This window comes from Oryctolagus cuniculus, chromosome 13 (genome assembly GCF_051225735.1).
Source record: "Oryctolagus cuniculus isolate XC-2025 breed Fujian yellow rabbit chromosome 13, ASM5122573v1, whole genome shotgun sequence".
NCBI lineage: Eukaryota > Metazoa > Chordata > Mammalia > Lagomorpha > Leporidae > Oryctolagus > Oryctolagus cuniculus.
In genome coordinates this window covers 81705365-81730571 of record NC_142879.1, presented here as the reverse complement: position 1 = coordinate 81730571, position 25207 = coordinate 81705365, and the positions used below count along the sequence as shown (strand labels likewise).

At 39.2% G+C, this 25207-nt stretch overlaps 1 long non-coding RNA gene and 1 pseudogene across 1 annotated transcript in view; one reads left to right on the top strand and one right to left on the bottom strand.

The window, feature by feature from the left end:
- Positions 1-21336, top strand: part of LOC149122698 (uncharacterized) — a 200771-nt gene extending 179435 nt beyond the window's left edge. The window contains exons 2-3 of the long non-coding RNA XR_016219350.1: positions 17764-17899; positions 20940-21336. This is a non-coding gene — a long non-coding RNA (uncharacterized LOC149122698). The remainder of the gene's footprint in view (positions 1-17763; positions 17900-20939) is intronic.
- LOC138848238 (U6 spliceosomal RNA) lies at positions 20645-20712 on the bottom strand (annotated as a pseudogene).
- Positions 21337-25207: the final 3871 nt, after the last annotated feature.

The window sequence follows — 25207 nt, the reverse complement described above, 5'->3', positions numbered from 1 at the left end:
GAACAAGACACCTTAAGTAAATGTCTGTATATTTATTTTTGTTTATTTGCAAGGCAGAGAGAGCCCTTCCATTTACTGCTCATTCCTCAAATGTCTGCACCAACCAGAGCTGGGTCAGGCTGAAGCCAGGAACTCAGTGTGGGTCTCCCACACAGGTGGCAGGGACTCAAGTACTTGAGCCATCAGCTGCTGCCTCCCAGGGTTCTGTTAGCAGGAAGCCAGAAGCAGAAGCAGGGCTAGGGCTTGAGGCCTGGGCATTCTGACTGGGATGTGGAAGGCTTTACCACTATGCCAAACACATGCTCCAGTAAGGTGATTCAACATGTTTGCAAAATGTAAGAATGTGGTTTTAAATATATGCTCTTCATCTTAAAAATTTGCATAATCTTATATTCAGTTTCATGATTCAATACTTATTATTAAATCAAGTAACATTTAGATACATGCTTTACTCACCAATACAAACCTCAGTAACTTTTTCACTTAGAACTTTGAATAATAGCATTCATTCAGACTGAAGTTCACTCATAAGCTGGGAATTCTGACAAAGAGACAGTAGGGAAAAAAATCTAGATGTGTATCTGATACCTAAGAAGGTTCTGAACCTGATTGACAGAATCTGAATAACTGTTCGGAGAGTCACTTCATACCTCTCCCCTCTGTAATGAGAAGACTGTGTCCTTTGGCCACTTTCACATGATGTTATGTAAATCTAACCTGAAAAGCCTTTTATAAATTCTGAAGTACCATACAGAAGCATATTATGCATTTCCATATGTGTGAAAAAAGGCAATGTCAAAGGCATAGCTATTCCAGAGAGAAGTTAGGAGGATTAGCTCAGTTTTTAAGTGTGTAAGTACCATTAAATATCAACATATTTAAAATAGATTTATATATAGAGTGTGGAGTTCATGATAGATATTGAATAAATGCACTCTGGATAATAAGCAAATATCAGAAATAATGCCACACCCATCAGTGTTTAAACTCTTCAGACAGCTCCATGCCAGGGAAGTGCAGTGATCCCTGTAAATTAACAAAAATCAATCTGTGTATACCCATGGAAGCCACTGGTTTATATGCAGCCTATACTAGAGGTTTTTGTGTTTAGTTAAATTACTTGATTTTTTAATGAATGCTTTCAGACTGATACCTGATGCTGAGTGGCAGACAATTTTTTCTGAAAAGTATGTGGTTGAGAAATATAAATATAAATCAGTTTATAATTTTTGTGTCTGAATATTTTTATGCATTGAGACAGTACCTGCAATAATCAGAAGACTTTTCCTCAAAAGGTTGCTACATTTATGCATCTTCATTTATGTATGTAATGTATGTTTAGGTAAAAGGAAGAGAGAGAGAGAGAGAGAGAGAGAGAGAGATCTATCTTTCATCTGATGGCTCACTTCCAGATGGCCACAATAGCTGGGGTGAGCCAGGCCAAAGCCAGGACCCTGGAACTCTGTCCCAGTCCCCCATGTGGGTGCAGGAACCCAAACTCTTGGGCAATCTTTGCTGCTTTCCCAAGCAAAGAGCTGGATGAGAAGTGAAGGAGGTGAGTCTCAAAGCAGTGCCATAAGGCATCCTGCTGTTGCAGTTGGCAACTTACTCCTTTGTGCCACAATGCTGGCCCTGGATTGATGACGTATTGAAGTGCTGCCACTGGCTTTTGGCTAAATAGGATGACTTAACATGTTTTCCACTCTGTGGAAGAGGAACAAATAAGGCAGTTGGTTGTAAAAGTTGCCCATGGAAACCACAGCCTGAGAAAGATGAATCAACTCACCTTGCATTTTCCACCTTGCATCTACACCACCCTTTTCTGGACAAACATCTGATTGTATGCCCTTGTGATGGAGGTTCTCAGGGTGCTGGAACATTTTGTAATTTTTTTAAAAATATAGATTAAGAAGAAGGCAAATAAACAAAAAATTACAAACTGCTGCCAATACCAAGAAGAGATTATTGAGAGTAAAAGGTCACCTGTTGGAGCCAGCACTGTGGCACATCAGGTTAAAGCCCTGGCCTGAAATACAGGCATCCCATATGAGTGCTGGTAGAGTCCCAGCTGCTCCACTTCCAGTCCAGCCTCCTGCTAATGCACCTGGGAAAACAGTAGAGGATGGCCCAAGTCCTTGGGCCCTTTTGCTCATGTGGGTGACCCAGAAAAAGCTCCTGGCTCCTGGCTTCTGATCAGCTCACTCTCTACCTCTCCATATAACTTTTTCAAATGAATAAAATATTTTTTTAAAAAAGGTATCCTGCCATACTTCTTTCTTCCCTGTTAATTCCTAGGAATTAAAAATTGTTACGGGGCAAGCACTGTGGCAAAATGGGTTATAGCAACACCTGCAGCACTGGCATCCTCTATGGGCCCCATTGCATGTTCTACTTCTGATGCAGGTCTCTGAAAACATACTGAGAAAGCAGTAGAATATGGTAGAAATCCTTGAGTCTTGCACCCAAGTGAGAGAACTGGATGAAATTTCCCTGACCCCTGGCTTTTTTTTTAAAGATTTGTTTATTTATTTGAAAGAGTTACAAACACCCACCCACAGAGAGAGAGAGAGAGAGAGAGAGAGAGAGAGGTCTTCCATCTGATGGTTTACTCCCCAGCTGGTTGCAATGGCTGGAGCTGCCCTGATCTGAAGCCAGGAGCTAAGAGCTTCAAGTTCTCCCATGCATGTGCATGGGCCCAAGCACTTGGGCCATTTTCTACTGCTTTCCCAGGACATAGCCAGGAGCTAGATCAGAAGTGGAGCAGCAAGGACTCCAACCAGTGCCCATATGGGATGCCCATAATGTTTTCTTTAATTGGAGAAATGTTCCTTTGATAGAATGAGCGTATGACCCCACAATATTCTCTACTTACTCATAATAGGGTCTGAGATGTAAAAGTCATGATTAATTTCTTAGAAGAAAATTTACATACCCAGAAGCAAAGAGTGAAAATTAACCTTTTGTTTTTCTCATGAATGAATCAGAGTTTCAAAACTAATACTTAACTTGTATTTTAGAGGAGTTAATGACTTAACCATCTCTTCTATTAGAAATACTACGTTGTGGCCAGTGCTGTGGCACAGCAGGTTAAAGCACTGGCCTGAAGTGCCAGCATCCCATATGGGCTCCGGTTCTAGTCCCAGCTGCTCCTCTTCTGATCCAGCTCTCTGCTATGGCCTGGGAAAGCAATAGATGGCCCACATCTTTGGGCTGTTCTGAAGCTCTTAGCATAGTGAACATATATTAGATTCTCATTATTGAAATCTTTAGAAATGTCAGAAAGCATGTAACTTTCTTTAATGATCTGAAACAGAGATGAGATCCATAAGGGCAGAACTGCTCAGCAGCCACACTGCAGGAATATGTATCTTTCTGACGATATCTTCATCTGCTTCTTGCAGTTGCAGATAGTCTATGAGCTCTTGGTCTGTTTTCTGCCCTTGGGAGGGCCTAGGGTGCTCTATATTGTCTGTAAGGATTCAAAATTTGTTGTATATTAGTGTCTAATCATAAAATTTCCAAAGTGAAAAGCTGGATGTAATAAACTATTCCAGACTGCAAAAACAAAAAAAACAACAAAAAAAAAACAAGAAAATACAAACATAGTGTACTGTCTATAAAGTACAGCGGTAAATCTCTATTATAGAGATACACATGTCTACACAATTCTCTCTTTCTTTCACTCTGAAAGTCTACATTCAGCTCTCGATAGTACGATTACTTAGGAATAGATTTCATATACTTACTTTCATAATCAGTGAACTCGGAATTATTATTGTAGTATTGAGGATTGTACTGACTAAAACACTATGTTTATTCCATGTTAAATAACATCATCGTATCTTTGGATTCCATTTATCCTGCTACTGATGTATTCACAGGAGAGGGGAGGTGGGAGGAAAACCCAAGATCCATCAGGGTGGAGGAGGAATGTCAGAGGCTGTGGTTCTATTGTACTGCAGCTTGGGTTCTGGAAGAACACATTAATGGACCCAGATGGTGTGAAGCTAACTGAAGGGCTATGTTCTGTACAATTGTCTGTGGTACTGCATTTTCATTTATGTAAAATTTATTTCCTTCAAGTAATATATTAATTTGGATGAAAATGAAGTTGTTAAGGAATTTTCAGAATGGGTCTGTTTAACCCTCATTGGCTTTGTTTTTAGGCACTTAACTCAGAAAAGAAAAGATAGAAAAATACATTTTGGGTTCTCTTCATCTGTACCATGGCACTCTTTGGTTAAGATTTGTCATTTTGTCATATTTGATTCTCTAGACTCCCTGAAAAATCCCCTACTTCATTAGATGGAGTCCGTGTCTCACCATGGCAGTGAAAAGTTTAAAATGTTCCAGCTTTGCATTTAGCTAGGCCGTGGACACATGCCATGGCACTTGCCAGCCAATTGTGTCAGGGGCATCATCTGAATCAGAATTACTTGCATGAAAACAAGGAGTTGCAGATTCTTCCAGTGAAAGTGGAGAGGAGCAAGAGCTGCAGAACATTGCCAGGGTTGAATGTGCCATGGGATGCTATGTGGTGGCTGGTGTCTGGGGTGCTGGTTCTGCAGAAGATAGGGCTTATGGGGGCTGGTGCTGTGGTGTAGCAGGTAAGTCTGCCGCCTGCAGTGCCAGCATCCCATATGGTCACTGGTTCAAGTCCCGCTGCTCCATTTCTGATCCAGCTCTACTATGGCCTGAGACAGCATTAGAAGATTGCCCACATCCTTGGACTCCTGAACCCACATGGGAGACCTGGAAGAAGCTCCTAGCTCCTGGCTTTGGATCAGCTCAGCTCTGGCCATTGCATCCAATTGGGGAGTAAACCAGCAGATGGAAGATTCTCTCTCTCTCTCTCTCTCTCTCTCTCTCTCTCTCTGCCTCTCCTCTCTCTGTAATTCTGACTTTCAAATAAATAAATCTTTTTTTTAAAAAAGCTTATGCTTAAGGGTAGTGTTCATGGAAAATGTGTGGGACATTTGGCAGCAAGATTTTAGATGAATTTTCCAACCCCTGAACCTCCTAGAGATTAGAATAGACTTCTAATGCACAACTTCCACTTATGCTTAATTAGGTTTTTGTTTTGAATTGTTTTTGATGAAACAGCAAGGAATTCTGAGTTATAGACTTCCTATTTCAGAGACAGGAGAACAGTGATGCCTGCATTTTAATTAAATAATGCCTATCACCCTTTCTTAAGCAACAAATGATCACAGATTCTCTCTTTGCTGCTAAGTAATGAGCATGGTGATTCTTCCCACCATAACCACCTTCCCACCTACACTCTCTCCCCTCTTCCTCCTTCCTCTCCTATTGACATGGAATGCCTTACATAGCTAGGCTGAACTTTTAATCCACTTGGCCCTAGGTGTTCATACACTTCAACTCTGTGTGATTATTCATATGCCCTTTTTATGACAAGGCTTATGTCAGAATGACAAATTATATATTCACCTAATACTGAGAGTCATCAAATTGATTTCTATTTTCTTCTCTCTTAGGCAGTTCTTGAGGGGCAGAAATATTTATTTTGTATATCATGTATTTATTCAACTAAAAGACTGACTGTCAAGATGCTGAGTTTTAGTGTCAAAGCAAATATGTTTCTAGACCCCATGAAGTTTACAGTCTGGCAAGAAAGAGCCATCTACCCAAAGAATATTGTTTAACATAGTAAATGCTGGTGTGAAGTCAGTGGATAAAGATTGAAGCATTGTTAATCTAGCACTAACTCTAATCCCATGATCTCTAATTGAGAGAAGTAATCAGAAACACAGAACTCCATGTTACCCAGTTATCTCTTTGAATTTCTGATTAAAAAATAAAACATATCAAACAACACACAAAAACCTAGGAGTGCATAATATTTATATACTATCTTGATATTAAAAATAAGAAAAAATAACCATGAAATAATAGCAACTTTGAATCTCCTTTGTTTTCTAGACAAGTTATAATCCTATGTGGTTCTTTATAGTAAAATATTACAGTAAATTACAGTACATCATTACAGTAAATTATTACAGTAAATAATTACAGTAAATTATTTTTGTAGGTACTCTTCATCTCACTCACATTTTTTCCTTTTGATAAATCAGATTTTAAAAACTGAGACCCAAGAGAAAAGATTTTTAAGCTAGTGTTATATGTTGATTGGCTCTCTAAAAAAGATTTATTTATTTATTTTAAAGTCAGAGTTACACAGAGTAGAAGGCGAGAGAGAGACAGAGAGACATCTTCCATCTTTTGGTTCACCCACCAATTGGTCACAATGGCTCGAGCTGTACTGATCTGATGCCAGCAGCCAGGAGCTTCTTCTGGGTCTCCCACACAGATGCAGCTGCCCAAGGAATTGGGCCATCTTCCACCACTTTCCCTGGCCATAGCAGAGAGTTGGATCGAAAGCAGAGTAGCCGGGTTCAACCTCCACCCATATGGAATGTCAATGCTTTACATGCTATGCCACAGTGCTGGCCCCTTGATTGGCCCTTAACTTAGACTTTTTTATGATATTAAAAAACACCATGCTTTTCTAAGCTCTTTCCATTCAGTTTCTATTTTGTAAACTCCAGATAATACTGTCCCCAGAATTAATCTAAGGTATAAATGCTATGATATAAGGCATTTAACCCCTTAACCTGTCTCCTTGAATACTCAGCTATGTTAGCTCTGTGTCCATTCTTCTGTCTCTGTACTAGATGAATAAAAAGACAGTTTAAAATGATTTGAAAAGAACTATAAGGGGTCGGTGCTGTGCTGCTGCTGCCAATTGGGGAGTGAACCAGCAGATGGTAAACCTCTCTCTCTCTCTCTCTGTCTCTGCCTCTCCTTCTCTGTAACTCTGACTTCCAAATAAATAAATAAATCTTAAAAGAACTATAAACATCAATAAAACACAAATGAAAATTGTATTCTCAAAACTGGATATTAAACCATGCCTTCTACACCTCTGTTAAAAGCTACATTCTATCATAGTCATTTATGATTTCTAGGGCCAAAGTAGTAAATAAGATTTTTCTGGAAGAGACAGAGGTTATGAGGGAGCCAGGATTTGGGGTCAGTTAGCAGCAGTGAGTGTCACTCTTTCAGATTTGATTCAGGAAAGGAAGAAAGCAACTGATCCCTGAGATTTTGGTGGGGGGAAGGAAAGGAAGGAGGGACTGAATAAAAGCAAAGGCCCTCTGGTTGTGGGCACCCAGCCCTGACTACAGCCTTTGGGAGGGTCAGCTGGTGTCTCTAGGGATGCTGCGGCCTGTACTCCATTTCCCAGAGTTCCCAGGAGCTCGGATGTATTATGCCTTCTGAATGCCTGTGCACATGCGCGTGCTGCTGCCATTCCCTGGGGCCTGAGTTGGAACAGAGGGAGTTCATTCCCTGATCAGGGTCAGCCCTGGGGGCTGTGCTTCTCCTTCTCTGGCATTTACTCCATTTCCTGCTTCCATGTTCAGAGCAAAAGAGAAAGAAGGCAGATGGTGGTCTTTTAGGAGCATTAGGATCCTTTTTCTTTCCCTTCTTATCACCCTTGGGAGGAACGTAATTTTTCATCTCCCTGTCATAACGAGCTTTATCACTTTTTGCCATATTTTCAAACTTGGACTTTTCCTTTGCAGACATGGTCTTCCATCTCTCCGAGCATTTCTTAGAGAATTCTGTGAAACTGACCGAATAGTCAGGGTGTTTCTTCTTGTGCTCTTCCCGGCACGTCTGCACAAAGAAGGCATAGGAGGACATTTTGTCCCTCGGCTTGTTGGGGTCTCCTTTACCCATGACAACGGAACGGCGGCCACCTGGTGCGAGTTGTTCCTCAGACTCCCGCAGAGCGGCCAGATCTGACAGCATTGCTTCCTTCCCTCAGCTCCGGCATGAACTCAGGATGTGAGGGCGATCTGGCTGCGACATCTGTCACCCCATTGATCGCCAGGGTTGCTTCGGCTGATCTGGCTGGCTAGGCGGGTGTCCCCTTCCTCCCTCACCAATCCACGTGCGTCCCTCCCAAAGCTGTGTGCTCGGTCGAAGAGGACGACCTTCCCCGCTAGAGGAGGACCGGTCTTCGGTCAAGGGTATACGAGTAGCTGCGCTCCCCTGCTAGAACCTCAAAACAAGCTCTCAAGGTTTTGGTTTTATATTTAGACTTTTAATTTACCTTGAGTTGCTTTTACATAGTGTATGAGGTGTTGGGGTATCTTTTCAGGCTTCTACATATGGATAATCACTTTCCTTTAAACCATTTGCTAAAGGGATTCTTCTTTCTCCTGTTTGTTTTATTTCCTTTATTAAATAGGGGTTGGCTGTAGAAAAGTCAGTTTATTTCAGCTGCCTATTTTTTCCATTGAACTATGTGTCTGTTTTTCCAACAGTGCTAACACTGCTTCTATTTTTTTAAGATTTCTTTATTTGAAAGGCCAGATGCTTCTTCCAAGTCTCTCATGTGGGTGCCAGCACCCAAGAACATGGTCCATCTTCCACCAATTTCCCAGGTGCATTAGTAGGGAGCTGGATTGGAAGTGGAGAACCTGGTCTTCTAGCAACAACATATGGGATGCATGCACAGCAGGACAAGGCATTAACCTACTACACCACAGCATCAAACCCTTCCTTATTTACTTCTGCTGTGATCTTTCATTATTCACTTTTCTACTGCCCCACAACTTGACTCATTCCTGTTTTTTTTTTTTTTTTTTTTTTTTTTTTTTCCTGGGTCCTGGAGGATGGTAGTAGGTTGCTTCTGGGATATCTTTTTTATGTTAGTAGATACTTGGTAATCTAAAATCATAGTTTTTACTTTCTATATTTCTCTGCTGATCACAAGGACCTTCTAGATGACAGCAGAAAATGCTAGCAGAAATGAGGATATATTAATTTGCTAAGAAAATACCACAGAGAATATGATTTAAATCATGGAATTTTACTTCTCAGAGTTGTAGAGTTTGAAAATATCAGATCAAGATGCTAATAGGCTCTATTTTTCCAGAAGCCCTTCTCTGATGTGACAGACACATCTATCATTTGATCTGCTTAAAAGCACTTTCTTCAGGTAGAGTTATGTTGGTGGTTAGCACTTCAGTGTTTGAGTTTTAGGGAGGCACATTTCAGTCCACAACAGCAAAGGGGCCCTGTGGTCTACTTCAATGACAGCCATCTCTGCGGAGGACAGAAAGTTTGAAATCAGCATTAGGAGTTCTCACAGTATTACTGTCAGTGCTATCTCCATCAAATGTGCATTCATGTACACACAAACAAAACTACCTGTACACATAAACACATTCAACAGTGGAAATGCCTGATGGTTGTGTACAGGTAACATCAATATAATAATCCATAAGATGGCCTATTAGCAGACATTAAAAAGAGAATTAGAAAGAATGACAACAAAATCTGCAGTTACCTATATTTATGTTTATATGTATGATATTCAGTATTTATAGTTGCTAAAAGATGAATACTGATGTGTGGAAATAAAAGCTAAACCTTACCTTGCAATATTGCAGCCTAGTCTACATGAAAGATGTCTTCCTAAAACCTTTCCCTGGGCCCACTCTGTGGCATAGTAGATTAAGCATCCACCTGCAGCACCAGCATCCCACATGGGCACCAGTTTGAGTCCCTGCTCCTGCATTTCCAATTCAGCTCTTTGCTAATGGCCTAGGAATGCAGTGGAATATGCCCTGAGTGCTTGGGCCCCTGCACCCATGTGAGAGACCTGGAGGAAGCTGCTGACTCCTGGCTTCTGGCACCTGGCTTCAGATCGGCCCAGCTCCAGCCATTCTGGCCATTTAGGGGTGAACCAGTGGATAGCAGACCTCTCTTTCTCTTCCTCTCTATATCTGTCACTCTGCCTCACAATAAAGAAATACATTTTTTAAAAACCTTTCACATTTTAAATTTCTTAATTGTTTTAAAGATTTATTTATTTATTTATTTACAAGTCGAGTTACAGACAGAGAGGAGAGCCAGAGAGAAAGAGAGAGGTCTTCCATCTGATGTTCACTCCCTAATTGATTGCAACTGCCAGAGCTGTGCTGATCCGAAGCCAGGAGCCAGGAGCTAGTTCCAGGTCTCCCAGATCGGTACAGGGGCCCAAGGACTTGGGCCATCTTCTACTACTTTGCCAGGCCATAGCAGAGAGCAGGATCAGAAGTGGAGCAGCTGAGTATTGAACTGGACCCCATATGGGATGCTGGAGCTTCAGGCCAGGGTGTTAACCTGCTCCACCACAGCACCAGTCCAACATTTTAAATTTCTGATACTCTAAAGTAGCAAAGGACTGCATTACATCTAGGAAAGATGTATTTAAAAATTATAAATCTAGTGCATTTTAGCAGAAGTCCTAACAAATACTTCTGATTTTCTCAACATTATGTATAAATAAATGATAGAATCAGTCATTGTCAGATTAATAGAAGGAGTTTGAGAGGATTGTCTCTCTTTCAATTGTGTTGAATAGTTTGAGAAGCATTAGTTCTTTAAAAGACTTGTAGAATTCAATAGTGAGGCTGTCTGATCCTGGACTTTTCTTTCTTGGGAGGGTCTTTATTACTCATCCAATCTCTGTCTTGGTTTTTGATTTGTTTAGCTTTTCTATGTGTCTTCATGACTCAATTTTGGTATATTGTGTATGTCCAGGAATCTGTTGATTTTTCCTCTAGGTTTTCCAATTTGTTAGCCATCACAACAGGTGCCCGCATCATATATTGCAGTGCTAATCTGAGTTTTGGGTACTCCACTTCCAAATCAGTTTCATGTTAATATCCCTGGGAAGAAATGGATAATAGCTCAAATTCTTTCCTTCTTGTCATCTAATTTGGAGAACTGTAACCTCAATGGGGACTTGAAACCTGGTCTTGCACAGTTGTAGCCATATAGAAAGTGAACCAGCAGATGGGAGATCTCTCTGCTTCTCTTTCCTTCTCTCTTTGTCTCTGTGTCTCTCTGCCATTTTTTATCATATTAAAATATTTAATTACTTATTTGAAAGAGTTACAGAGAGAGGGAGAGACAGAAATCTTCCACCACCTAATTCATTTTTGAGATGACTTTAATAGCCAGAGTGTGGCCAGGTTGAAGCCAGGAGCTTTTCCTCCGATGTGCGTGGCAGCATCCCAGCACTTGGGCCATCTTTCCCTGCTTTTTCAGTCCATTGGTAAGGAGCTGGATCAGAAATGGAATAGCTGGTACTTGAACTGGTGCACATACAGGATGCCAATGTAACAGATAGCAACTTTGTCCACTGCACCACAACCACCAGCTCCTCTTTCTGGCTTTCCAATAAATAAATCTTTTGAAAAAGAATTTAAGGTAGTAAAAGTCATCATGACTGAGCAATGGCAAATTTATTGAAGTGATCGACTTTCTTAAAGGTCTATTTATGAATTTGAAAGGCAGCACTAGAAAGAGAGAGTGGGAGAGATGGATCTTCCTCCTGGTTTGTTCACTCCTCAAATGGCTGCAATGACTGTGGCTAGGACAGACTGATATCAGGAGCCAGGGGCTTCTTCCAGGTCTCTCACATGGGTGCAGGAGCCCCAATATTTGAGTCACCCTGTGCTGCTTTTCCAGACACATTAGCAGGGAACTGGATCCGTTTGGAGCATTAATGTCTATGATACTCTCCTTGCAGTTGAAGGATTTAGAATCCATTTTGATTATGGGTGGGCTAAGTACAACAGCTCCCAATTGTCCAAGGTTTGGATTAGATGGGTTCTGAGAAATTTTGTTAAAATAGTTATTAATCATAACTCTCAGTTTAAGCTTTTCTTACCAAATTTTCATGTTTGCTGATGTTTATATCTATGGGAAAATTGGGTCTCTGGATTGCAACCAATGAAAGCATCCAGACTAACAGTAATAAGGTCAACAGTCAGCAGAATGATGTCCAGCCGAACTGAAATAGCTTTTCTTATTTGGTATAGGGGTTACCTCCTGCATTATACTGACATACTGACATAGACAGTAGATATTGGAGCCTGTCTCTTCTGCCAAATGGAGAATGCCGCATTTTGATCCATCGTATATATATTTATATATTATAATATATATTATATATTTCTATACATAATATGGAATTACATATAATTATCATAAATATATAATATATAATTATATATAAATATTATATATGAATTTATTTATATATAAAGATATAATTATTTCTGATCCAGCTCCATACCAATGGATTGAAAAAGCAGTGAAAGATGGTCCAAGTGCCTGGGTTGCTGCCACACACATTGGAGGAGGAGCTCCTGGCTTCAACCTGGCCACACTCTGGCTATTGAAGTCATCTCAATAATATATATATATATATAATATATATAATAGTTATAGTAAATTATATAATATTATCTGTTTATAATTATTATATATTATATAATATATTATATGATAAAGCATAATATATTTTATATATGAATATATTTATATACATAAATATATATAAATAAATGTAAATATATATATATAGAATTTATTTACGTATTTGACAGGTGTACTTACAGACAGTGAGAGGAAGAGACAGAGAGAAAGGTCTTCCATATGCTCATTTACTCCCCTAATGACTGCAATGTCTGCAGCTGGGCCAATCTGAGCTAGGAGCTTCCAGGTCTCCCACATTTTGGCAGGGACCAAAGCACTTGGAACAGCTTCTACTGCTTTCCCAGGCTATTGCAGAGAGCTGGATGGGAAAAGGAGAAATGGGGACTAGAACTGGTGCTCATATGGGGTGCCAGCACTGCAGGTAAAGGATTACACCACTGCACCACAGTGCTGGTCCCAGTCTATCCTTTATTAAGGAGATCTCAGTAATCATGTTCATGTATTGCTGTCCTATATTCATGGACAAAGTCCTAGCAGGCAACATGGTTTGGAGAATCGTAAGCACAAGGTGTGTAGGAGACTTCATTTCTCATACAGCACAGTTAATAACAAGGTTCCAAGAGGGGAAATTACTTGCATCATAGTCTTTGAGAACTAATGGACATCACAGGTGATCTAAAGAATTTAGAAGGTTTGTGAGCCCCTAGAGTGAAAAAGTCACTGGGAGCACAAGGACAGTGCCTAGAGTTTATTTTGATGGATTTTAGCCCCTTTCATTGGAGGGAGGCCCGAAGAAGCTGGACTGATTAGTAAACCTCAGAAGTGTCTTTTCAATGTGAAGGCAAACTGAGACTGAGGGGTTTTTGGAAAAACGTTGAACAAAAGACATTTCCCACACTTGGTTAAAACACATCATTTATCTACTGATTTTCATCAAATCTGTTAACATTAGGTATAAGGTACAGTGGACATGGTGGATGGCATATAGCAATATGATTTTAGTAATATATCATGAGGTGCTTTTTTTAAATGGATTTAGCAGGTAAAATTGGGCTACCTAATGGGATGTAGCTGGAATAATCACCTTTTTGTTAAATAAATCTGAGGTAATAAATGTTAGTGTATGAAGACATTGAGTTTTCTGTTATTGGGCCTTCTTGGTTATTTTAATCTGGGATCTGCGAATTCTCATTTTCTTTATTTTATTCCTCATCATGTCGGACCAACTCTGCTGCTTTGGGGATTTTTTTAGTACATCTGACATTTGGAAATTTAGACAATAGTATAGTTAAAATGAGATGTACCAAGTAAAGTATTTTTATTCTGATACATATTTTGGAATTCTTCTAAAATTCCTATTGAGTATCCTTGTTAAATTTAGTTGCATCCCAGGTTAAGACTTATTGGAGGCAGGCGCCATGGCTCAATAAGCTAATCCTCCACCTGCGGTGCAGGCACACCAAGTTCTAGTCCTGCTGGGAGAGCCAGATTCTGTCCCAGTTGCTCCTCTTCCAGTCCAGCTCTCTGCTATGGCCCAGGAGTGCAATGGAGGATGGCCAAAGTGCTTGGGCCCCGTACCTGCATGGGAGACCAGGAGGAAGCACTTGGCTCCTGGCTTTGGATCAGCGCCATGTGCCAGCCGCAGCACACTGGCGGCAGCGGTCACTAGGGGGTAAACCAACAGAAAAAGGAAGACCTTTCTCTCTGTCTCTCTCACTGTCCACTCTGCCTGTCAAAATAAAAAATAATTTTTATAAAAAGACTTATTGGAGCCACTTTAGTGATTATACCCATGAAACTTTGTTAATAAATGCAAATAGAACCTGGGAAAATTGATGTATATCTTATGCTGTAGAGACTTAAGATTGAACATCTTTTTTAATCTTTTTTAATTATATAATTTAAAAACAAATTTGAGATTTTTTTTTACTTTACTAAGTCACAGCTCTGGCCCCATTAATATGACTTAACAATGTTTTTTCCTCTCAGACTTATCTCTATTGTTTCAGTTAACTGCATGCCTTTTCTTTACATTCAGATTCCCTCAGCTCTGAAAGCTTATTCATCTTAATTCTGTTGTTCCTATTTCCCTCCGTTTTATTCTGTCCCTAGGCTAATTGAGGTCATGATTCTCCATTCCTTCTGTGTGGTGTCACAGTAGGCTTGAAGTGTTCTTTTTCTCTTCTGATTTCTAAAGAAAGAAATTATGTATTCCCCCAGTTTAGATATTTTAATAATGCACTCTAAAACAAAGGTTAAATGTTCTTAATTTGACAAGAATTTTCAGGGCCAGTGGTGTGGCATAGTGGGTAGAGCCACCACTTGCAGTGCTGGCAGCTCATATGGATCCAGATCTCTGCTAAAGCCTGGGAAAGCAGTAGAAGATGGCCCAAGTCCTGGGCCCCTGCACCCATGTGGGAGACCTGGAAGAAGCTCCTTGCTCCTGGCTTTGGATTGGCACAACTCTGGCCATTGCAGCCAACTGGGGAGAGAACCAGTGGATGGAAGACCCCTCTCTCTTCTCTGCCTCTCTCTGTGCAACTCTGACTTTAAAATAAATAAATAAATCTTTAAAAAAAGAATTTTTTCTAATTTTAGATTTGTTCTACTTCATTGTCACTTCAGGGTGTGTGTAAGGAGTGCATATCCAGTTTTTCTATTTTGGAATTTTGGGATTTTGTATTAGCTCTGCTGTGTATTCATTTTTCTTGAGCATTGGTGATATCTTCTCCTTAGTTGTATTAAGAGAGAGAGCAATAGCCCTCATGTCTTTTTAGGTAAGTAAGACATATTAAAAACAGAGCATTCAGTATACATTCATAGTAGTTTGACTTGTTCAATTGATTTTCCTGAACTCCCTTGGACATTCTTGGTCTCTGCTGTACAACTTTCTATACTCATTAATTCTTTGATATTCCCAAATCCAGAAAATGAATGACTCAACAGCTGTGTTCCTGTATTTGCTGGGACTCAGGGTAAGAAGCAAAGTGGAGGTGTTCAGGAATCTAAAGGTACATGCTACATAGCAAAGCACATCATTTCCTATACAAAGTGACTGGGAAATCCAGAATCTTTTGCACACATATTGGATCCTGAACTATTACTGGACTATTCAGTAAGATTTTAATGTATTTATTTTCTGTGTGTGTGTTTGTATTTCTAAATAAACTCTGCTGGGCTACTTAACATTAACATGTATTGCAGAATTCTTTCATCAGTTTTCACTTTTAAAAAGTTTCTTTTTCAGTTTTATGGGAGAGGGTAGAAGTTTTCTGCTATGTAACTGAAAATTTATTCATTCATTAAAGTTAAAAATATTTGTTGCAAATGGGTGGAATACTATTAATTCTTGTGTGATTTTCATGAAACTAAATACATTCTCTATTTTGTTTTGCTTAAAATTTCTGCATGTGTGGACTTCTTTTTTCCTTATTGCCCCAAATCCCTTTGTGTATTGGGATGGCAAATGGGTTTTACACTGGACAAAACATGTTATTTTGGCAAAGAAGTACTTAGCGTTCCTGCTTCAAGTATTCAAATATTGCATTTGAAATCAGTATATTTGTTTACTGTACAAATGTCCTTCATACAATTTTGTAATCTTCTGGGATGGGAGAGGAAGCAGAAAATAGGAGGATTATGGGTGGGAGGGATGTTTTGGGGAGGGGAAGCCACTGTAATCCAAAAGCTGTACTTTGGAAATTTATATTTATTAAAAAAATTAAACAATTTTGTAATCTTCATCTTCCTTTTTATTTCATCCTTTTTAAAAAAAGATTCCTTTATTTTACTTGAAAGTCAGAGTTACACAGAGAAGGAGAGAGAGAGAGGGAGAGCAGTCTTCCAACCACTGGTTCACTCCCCATTTGGCCACAATGGCTGGAGCTCTGCCAATACAAAGCCAGGAGCCAGCAGCTTCTTTTGGGTCTCCTATGCAGGTGCAGGAGCCCAAGGGCCTGGGCCATCCTCTACTGCTGGATAGTAAGTCTTACTTGCCTAAAAAGATGGATAGTAATTTGAGTAGCCAGGACTTGAACTGGCACCCAATTGGAATGTCAGCACTGCAAGCCACAGCTCTACTTGCTACTCCACAGCATCGGCCCCCTAAATTCTTATGAGTATTGCTACACGATTGGAATTTATAATTGATAATGCTGAACAATTGAAACTGTCTTATTTACAATTGTAGGACTGGATATGGCAGTTTTACTTGAAGTACAGTATGTAGCCTGCTTATTGTATGATTTTCGGAAAAGCATGTATTTATATATAACAGCAGATCTGTTAATCATTTAAAAGTGAATTGTCATGATTACCCAGATGTAAAGAATGCAATATGTGCTAATGAGTTAGCAGTCACAGACATTTAGAATTAGAGGGATTTTAGAACTTTTTCAATACTGCAGTTTTTATGAAAAACTAATAATTTTTTTATTTGACAGGTAGAGTTATATACAGTGAGAAATCAGAAAGGTCTTCCTTCCATTGGTTCAGTCCCCAAATGGCTGCCACAGTTGGAGCTGTGCCCATCCAAAGCCAGGAGTCAGGTGCTTTCTCCTGGTCTCCCATCCGGGTGCAGGGCCCAAGCACTTGGGCCATCCTCCACTGCCTTCCTGGGCCATAGCAGAAAGCTGGACTGAAAGAGGAGCAACCAGGACTAGAACACTTTGCCCATAAGGGATACCAGCACCACAGGTGGAGAACTAACCAAGTGAGCCACGGCGCTGGCCCCTGATAAATTTACTCTTAACAAAATATCAAAATATCTTATTTAGTATAAAGTTAGTAGTGAAAAGAGACTACCTTGTTGAACACAGAAATTTGAGATTATATTTCTTGGTATTAATTTGCATCTTAAGGCTTATTGCCTACTTTATTTCAACATTTCAATCTAATATTACTAATAATATCTTGTACTTAGTGGTTCACTGTGTGCCAGACAATATTCTTTTGATTTTTTAAAAGATTTATTTATTTATTTATTTGGAAGTCAGAGTTACACAGATATTGAACAAGAGGAAGAGAGAGAGAGAGAGAGGTCCTCCATCTGCTGGTTCACTCCCCAGATGGCCTAAAAGGTCAGAGATATGCCAATCTGAAGCCAGGAGCCAGGACCTCTTCAGGGTCTCCCATGCAGATTCAGGGGCCCAAGGACTTGGGCCAACTTCCTACTGCTCTCCCAGGCTATAGCAGACAGCTGAATGGAAAGTGGAGCAGCCTGGACTTGAACCGGCCTCCATATGGGATGCCCCCACTGCATGCAGTGGCTTTACTAGGTACACCACAGCACTGGCCTCAAGACAATGCTCTAAAATGATGCATTAATTATTCCCAAATATTGAAAAGTGGCATGGTACACATTTGAATGTGTTGTTTTGTACTAGTTGTAGAGACAGTTTAAAATATATTTATATTTAAAAATGTAAGCTTTGATCTAAAGGTTTACTTTCCCTTAAGGTGCCTGTTTGGAAACTGAGAGATCATTGAAGTCTCAAGATAGAGTACAACTGATCTTATCCAAGCCTCCTTTATCACATGAGGATGCTAAATGCCAAGCCCAGAGAAGTTAAGTGAACTATTCAAGGTCACATAGGTAAGTTGTGGCAGGGATAATTCTGTATTAGCATTAGGTATCCTGATACATAGGCCACTGTTCTGTCAATTTTGTAGTCCATCTGGAGTTAAAGATTCTAAGTTGTGGAAAATTGAATTTGGAAATTTAGTGGTTGCTATGTTGTTATGGTGAGAAATTTCTGTGTATAGCTATGAGTTGCTTAAATTTTATTCAATATATTTTTCTAGTATGTTTGCTATTTATTTGAAATGTATAACAAGTAGCTTCATCTATTTGCCAAAAGAATTTTTTGAAGATTTATTCATATTATTTGAAAGTCAGAATTACACAGAGAGAGAAGGACAGGCAGAGAGAGTGGTCTTCCATTCACTGGTTCACTCCACAGTTGGCCTCCATGGCTGGAGCTGTGCTGACTGGAAGGCAGGAGCCAGGAGCCTCTTCCTGGTCTCCTATGCAGGTGCAGGGGCCCAAGCACTTGGACCATTTTATAATGCTTTCCCAGGCCATAGGAGAGAGCTGGATAGGAAGTGGAGCATCCAGGTCTTGAACTGATGCCCCTATGGAATACCAGCACTGCAGGTGGCAGCCTCACCCACTATGCCACAGTGCCAGCCCTTGCCAAAAGAATTTATAGAAGCTATTCCATATATACACTTAACAATTATTTAGTTACTTGACACTAACTATCCCTGCATATTTGAAAATTTTGAATGGTATCACTTGGGTTTTAAGAATGTTATATTTTAGGTCTCTTAATATTTTTAGTGATGATGTTTTAAAGGCCCTTTCTGTTTTATGAAAAATGATAAGGATTTTGTTTTACAATGGCCATAGTATTACTACTTAAAGCAATAGATTAAATAACACTTTTAAACAAAGTCATTTAATACTGAATTCTAACACACTGGTATATTTTAAAGTGAGAAACTGGATTTCTTTCAGATATTCTAAAGAAGAATGATAATCAAAATTGAAGACATCTACAGTTTTTAATCACTTGTTTTAAATATTGGTCATAATGGTCCAATTTTGAGTTTAATTTTAATTAGCTTTTAAATGATTCAATATGTTTTATAGAAAAAATTCGGAGAACATAATTATATACTCAACCTCCCTCCCTTCTTTTTCCTTCTTTGTCATTTTTTTTAGCTTATGAAATGACATTTTCAGTTTACATTACATTAAAAAGGGTTGTTGAGTCAAGGGACAAGTTTAACAGGCAAAAAGCAAAAAGATCCTAATTTAGAGGGAATACAGACAATGGCTCTAAACAATATTTGAATATCACATCTAAACAATATTTGAATAAATTGATAAATATTTTAATTTCTCCTACTAAAATGCTCAAAGTCTTTAATGATTTATCAAATATTAGTGCAAAATTATGGATTTAAATGATCCCAAAAAGTGATGAATTTTTGTGTAATAAAGTCCAATTTTTGTCAAGGCTTTTTGACAGTCTCACAGAAAACTTATGTTTGTGAATGGGAAGAATAATACCAAAATATCCATACTACCAAAAGCAATTTGCAAATTCAATGCAATCCCAATCAACATACCAACGATGTTCTCAGAGCTAGAAAAAATGATGCTAAAATTCACATAGAAACATGAGAGATGCTTAACATCTAAAGCAATATTATAAAGCAAAAAAAAAAGCTGGAGACATCACACCATATTTTAAGACATATTACAGGGGTCAGCACTATGACAAAGCAGGTAAAGTCACTGTCTGCAGTGCCGGCATCTCATATGGGTGCCAGTATGTTTCCCAGCTGCTCCACTTCTTATACCCCTCTCTGGTATAGCCTGAGAAAAAAGTAGAAAATGGCCAAAGTCTTTGGGCCCCTGCACCTGCATAGAGACCTGGAAGAAGCTCCTGACACTTGGATTCAGATCAACAGAGCTCCGGCCATTGTGGCCATTTGGGGAGTAAACCAGTGGATGGAAGACCTCTCTCTCTCTCTGCCTCTACCTCTCTGTAACTCTGCCTTTCAAATAAATAAACTGCAAAAAAAAAAAAAGAAGAAGTGTTAGCACTGATATAATAACAGACACATAGTTCAATGGAAAAGACTTGGTAGCATAGAAATAAACCCAAATTTCTACCAGCAACTCATATTTAACAAAGGAACTAAAATGAACTGGAGAAAGAAGAATCTCTTTCACAAGTGGTGCAGAGGAACTTGATTATCCATATGTAGAAGCCTGAAAAGAGACTCCAACATCTCTTACACTATGTGAAAGTGAACTCATAGTGAATTAAAATGTAATCATAAGACCCAAACCCAAGTAAACATAGGGGAACTCTAAATATTGTCAACACACAATAGCTTTTGGGTAAGATTCCAATAGCAATAGTCACAAAAATAAAAACAGAGACATTTGAGTATATCCAACTAAGATACTTCTTCACAACAAAGTAAACATCAGAGTGTAGATACAATGAACAGATGGCAGGAAAAATTAAAACTCTGAATGTTTACAGATTTCCAGAACATTTACATGAATTGGAAAAACTCCAAAAAATACAGTGAAGAAACATCTGAATAGACATTTCTCAGAAGAAATGTAAATGGTCAAAACATGTGAATATGCCCGATGTCACTAGCCATTATGTAAATATAAATCAGAGCACCATATCAGTCTCCAACACCTGTGGGAGAATACAACACTCAGGTGTGTGTTTGTGCAGCAAGTGGGTTTAGAGGACCCTGTTCACCTCTGGAGAGCAGAGTCTACAGGGAGGTAAAGAAACCTTACTGCGCAGGGGCATGCTAATCTTCTCTGTATCGTTCCAATTTTAGTATATGTGCTGCCGAAGCAAGCACATGTGCTGCCGAAGCGAGAAAGAGATGAAAAGAATTTATCTCAGCTAGCCAGTAATATTCAAGAAACAAGGTCTTCAGGAAAGCCAACTCAACTGACATTTTCATGTCATTGTTAAATAAAGGAAAAATTATCTAGGTTCAGCAATACGTAGTTTATAAGAGAAAGACTACAGAGTAATTTCCTTGGCATAGAAATAACTTTGTCTTTTTTTTTTTTTATCTATGAGGGCTTGCTATCACCACCACACACCCACATCCCATATACAAATGCCTGGCTTGAGTGGTAGCTTCTCTGCTTTGAGGCAAGTTTCTGCTAGTGTGCACCCTGGGAGGAGACAGAGGATGGCAGAAGTGCTTGGGCCCCTGCACCCAAATGGGACATCCAGAATGAATTCCCAGTTCCTGGTTTTGGCTTGGTCAAGCTTTGGCTATTGCAAGTGTCTGGGGAGTGAAACAGTGGTTCCCTCTTCCTGTCACTCTGCCTTTCAAATCAATAACTGTTGTTGGTAATGACTAATAATGATATTCACTGATTGTCAAATTTTGAATCTATTAATTATAGACAATTTCTCTTTGTAATTTTAAACTTTCATAATGTTCTGTTGCCAATTTCATCACTAGAAATAAAAACTTTTCCTCAAAAAAAAGAAACCTTACTGCTTTCCTAATGTGCTTATTAAGTTCTTGACCAGCGCCTGTTAGTCTTGCTACAAACTTTCTAGTCTTACTACTTTCCTTCTTCTTCCTCTTCTCTGTGACTTGTAAAATAGTATACATTCTATATACTGTGGATACTTTTGATTTATTTTATTCCTTCAGTCTCCTATGAAGTTCCTCCACAAAAGCACAGCCCTTAAGATATTCATTCATTTATGCAGTCTGCAGATTTCATGAGCTACTAAATTCCAAGTAGTATGTTAAAGGCAAGATCTGGGCCTAAGAGAAAAGTGGTCTAAATTCTGTGCCTAGAAGAGGATTTGGGACATAGTAGAACTTCAGTGAAGTGCTATGTGAATGACATGCACTCATTAAATGAGTAATCTAAAGCATACACTTCATTTAAGCAACACAGCAGCCCTACTCACCTCAGGTAGAGCAATTGAGAGGAATAATGTGAACAAAAATAAGACATCAATAAGTTGAATAATAACAGAGAAAAAACAAAATGAGATAGATGCCAACATTACTGAGCTATTTTTGAGGAATTAAATTGATAGAGGGGCTGGCATTGTGGCCAAGTGGGGAAAGCTGCAATCTGTGAGGCCAGCATATCATGTGAGTTCCACTTTGAGTTTAGGAATCTCCACTTCCAATTTAGCTCACTGCTAAACACCTGGGAAACCAGCAGAAGATGGACGAAGGACTTGGGTCCTTGCCACTGATGTGGGAGACTTGGATGAAGCTCCTGACTCCAGCATGCCCCAGGCTCAACTGTTGAAACTCTCTGGGGTGTGAGCCAGCAGATGAAAGCTATCTATGTCTTTCCCTCTCTCTCTAAATCCACCTTTCAAATAATAAAGATTTAATAAAGAAATTAACTGATTTCAAAATACACAAAAACGTGAACAATACTATATCATTTTTATGCCAAACTGATAAAAAATAACAAATGCTAGAGAGCACATGGGAAAAGAAAACCGTCATATATGGTGGGTGAAAACACAAGTTAGTACAGATGTTATGCAGAACAGTATGGTCATTCCTTAAAAAGGATAAAAATTGGGCCGGCGCTGTTGTGCAGTGAGTTAAAGCCCTGGCCTGAAGGGCCAGCATCCCATTTGGGTGCCAGTTCTAGTTCCAGCTGCTCTTCTTCCAATACAGCTCTCTGCTATCTCCTGGGATAGCAGTAGAAGATGGCCCAAGTCCTTGGGCCCATGCACCCATGTGGGAGACCCAGAGGAAGCTCCTGTCTCCAGGTTTCAGAATGGCATAACTCTGGCCTTTGTAGTCATCTGTAGAGTGAACCAGCTGATGGAGGACCTCTCTGTGTCTCTACCTCTATTGTAACTCTTTCAAATAAATAACAAAAATTTCAAATAAGATAAAAATTGACCTACCATGTGAGAGTTATCTTGCTCTTGGCTATATATAATAAGGAAATTTTATTAGAAGGAAAGGAGGAGAGCATATAAAAGATACAGCAATTTTCCCATAACACAGCCACTATAACACAGTTCACTGCAGCCAGGATTTGAAACCAATCTAGCTGTCCATCAGTGAAAAACAATGGACAGGGCAACCTCTTTTAGATACAAAAAAAGAACAAAATATTATTAAATTAATTGAAATAAGCCAGAAGCAGGAACACAAATGTCACCTGGTCCTTGTCACATGTGGAAGTGAAAGAAAATAATGGATCTGAACACAGAACTGTGATTACTAGAGGCTGAGAAGGGAAGCAGCTAGGGATAGAGGGGGATTGGATAATAGGTATCAAAAATCAAAGAGGCAGAAAGAACTTCTGGTGTCCCATAATATAATGAGATGACTACATTCAACCATATTAGGTTCTGTGTAAAGAACTGAAGGAGAGGAGCTGGTAGTCTCAAATCATGGAGAAGAATTAGAAACTGTAGTTGCTTGGGGGCCAGCATTGTGGCACAGTGGGCTAACACCCTGGCCTGAAGCACCAGCATCCCATGTGGGTACCAGTTCTAGTCCTGGCTGCTCCTCTTCTGATCCAACTCTCTGCTATGGCCTGGGAAAGCAGTAGAAGATGGCCCAAGTCCTTGGGTCCCTGCACCCAAGTGGGAGATCTGGAAGAAGCTCCTGGTTCCTGGCATCAGATTGGCAGAGCTCCGGCCATTGCGGCCATCTGGGGAGTGAACCAGCAGAGGAAGACCTCTCTCTCTCTCTGCTGCTACTTCTCTCTGTAACTCTGTCTTTCAAATAAATAACTCTTTAAAAACTTAATAAAACTGTAGTTGCTTAGCTTGATCACTTTTTACTGCATAAATGTGTGCAAATATTGCACTACACCCTGTAATAATGCATGACTAGGACACATTAATCACAAATTATTTCAATGAAATTTTAAAAATTAGAAGCATTTCTTTATATTAACAATGAACTATTTGAAAATGAAATTAGAGAAACATTTCCATGCATAGCAGCATAAGAACCAGGAACCAATGTCTTCAATGTTATCAGTGATGAATCAGATTCACAGACCCCAGCACTCAGTTTTTGCCATAGACCTTACCATGGCAATTGTGGGCATATAGTAGTAAATCAATGGACAGGAATCCTTTGTCTCTAAATCTGCTAAATAAATAAACATGGAATTCATCAAAGAAAAAGAGATATCAATTTGGATGCCAGGCACAAAAACACATGCACTTGAGCTATCCTCCAGTTTGTGATGCCAACAAATCTTTCAGACATGTTACATTTTCAGAGACTTTTCTGTAATCTTGCTAAGCTTTCTGGAAATCTGCCTTATAGCAAAGGGTTTCCCAATTCCATTACACTCATGATTTTTCTTTTGTGTGATATATTAGTTTACCATCTAGAGATAATTTATGGTACAAAACTTTTCTATGCATGCATGTTTTCTCATTTGTGAGTCTATTCATGGGAATTGAAGACTGATATATAACAGAAATACATTTTCCAAATTCATTGCATAGACTTTTGTTCCTTATGAATTCTCTGAAGTCTGTTGATGTCTAATTTCTGGCTAAAGGTTTTATTGTATTTACAGCATGCAAAGACTATCACCTTTTGTGAATTCTGTATCTATACAAGCCTGAAATAAAGAAAATGTTTTTGCACAATCAGTATACGCCTAAGAAACCACCTGTGTCAATTCTCTGATGTACCATTGACTTCTGACTCTAATAATATTTATAAGCTTTCTCCTTTACATGAGTCTCTGTTGGATAGGATGTGATTTCCAGCAAAAGGTTTTGTCACAATACTTACATGAATTTTGGAGAAAAGCTCTTCCACATTCATTATATTGTTAAGGTCTCTCCCTTGTTCAAATTCCATGATGGATTATGAGGCATTACCTATGTGAAATGACTTTCTCACATTTATTTCATTCATTAGATATATATGTTGTGCATTCTGATATAAGGAGAGATTTGGGCAGAGCTTTCCAACACTCATTACACCCATAAGGTTTCTCTCCCACGTGAATTCCCTGTTGTCGTATGAGGTATGGCTTCTAATTAAAGGGATTTTACTTTCAAAGGAGTTTTTCCCTATATGAATTTGATGATGTACAATGAGGGCTGAATTATGGTAAAAGGCTCTGAGTCATTACATTCATAAAATTGCTCCCCATGAGAATTCTTTTATGTTTGATGAGGTCTGATTTGCACCACAAAGGCTATTCACATGTATTACATTCATGCATTTCTCCCCTTGGTGAATTCTCTAATATTTCATGAGATATAACTTGCACAAAAAGGTCAAGTAGAAAATTCCCTGTGTGGATTCTCTGATATCTTATGAGTTATGAAGTACAGCAAAGAGGCTTTCCACCATC